Below are 1,125 nucleotides of genomic sequence, written 5' to 3'. Positions count from 1 at the left end.
ATGGTAATCCCCAATGTTAACGCATTCAAACCATCAGCTACCACCCCCCCACCCCCCCCCCCCCTTCCGCTGGAACCGATTTCATGCCGGTCGCATTCCGTTACCTTCTCTTCCCACCTCGTTAAATAGACAAAAACAATTGGTTTCCATGTCAGTACCACCTGAGGGAGTTTTAGAAACACCGGCTATTGATTCCTTTGTCTATTTTATTTCACTTGTGAGGAATTCTGAATCTGTGGTCAGATCAAACATAAAGAGCGAAGGTAGCAGGTGAAGGGTTTGGGGTGGTGCAAAAGGAGGGAAAGAAGCGTTCAGTAAATCAGGCGGAATTGTCACTGCGGAGAATCCGTTACTGGATACGGTGATACAATGTTTGGAAGTAGATGGAGCAGGGGATCTGAAAAAAAAACGAGCAGAATCTGAAGCAATTCCCTCGCCATCAGACGAACAAGAGAAGTTAATGCAAGGTGCATCTCATTATTACAGCTGTAAGTCGGCGGAGGGCTCTGTGGCTTAACTGGTCAAAGCGCCTGTCTCGTAAACAGGAGATCCTGGGTTCAACTCCCAGCGGAGCCTTTATGAGCTGAATGCAGTGTGATGACGGCGGGCTCCATGCAAGCACCGCACCGGCGTTCACGGACCTCCAAGCATAAAGCAAAAAGCAACAGAACAAATAAAAAGCTTCCAAAGGTTTACAGAACTGTTGGTGTCTGCGGACCAAGAAACAGGGCGAACAGTTCAACCAGAAGACGCTCCCAATGCCTTTGTTTACCGTTTCCTTACGTTGTTGCGGTGCGCGGTTCGTTGAGGGAGACAATCGTTTTCATACGCGACCGTATCCTGCTTTGTGCCCTTTCGCTGCTCCTGTCGACAAACGATCCCATCACGCGTTACAAAGGTCTTTTAGACCTGACGGCCGACCAGTTCACTCTGTATTTCAAGACACGGCAATAGCAGCTCTGCAAAAATGAGCTGGAATGCAGATTGATATTAAATGGTTTTACACCCATTTGTTTCGATTAAATGTGGGCCACGATTTCTACCTGTCCAAACTCTTCCACTACAACTAAGGACTGTTCTTGAGACCTAAAATGATATAATTGACACAGACACGGTGATTTGTGA

General features: G+C 47.3%; 1 non-coding gene across 1 annotated transcript; it reads left to right on the top strand.

Moving 5' to 3' along the window:
* Positions 1-502: 502 nt before the first annotated feature.
* Positions 503-576, top strand: trnat-cgu (transfer RNA threonine (anticodon CGU)). Its single transcript has one exon. It is a non-coding gene; the product is annotated as a tRNA-Thr (tRNA).
* Positions 577-1,125: the final 549 nt, after the last annotated feature.

This window comes from Pristis pectinata, chromosome 34 (genome assembly GCF_009764475.1).
Source record: "Pristis pectinata isolate sPriPec2 chromosome 34, sPriPec2.1.pri, whole genome shotgun sequence".
Taxonomy (NCBI): domain Eukaryota; kingdom Metazoa; phylum Chordata; class Chondrichthyes; order Rhinopristiformes; family Pristidae; genus Pristis; species Pristis pectinata.
The sequence above is the reverse complement of the archived record's forward strand: the minus strand, read 5'-3'. Positions and strand labels throughout refer to the sequence as shown.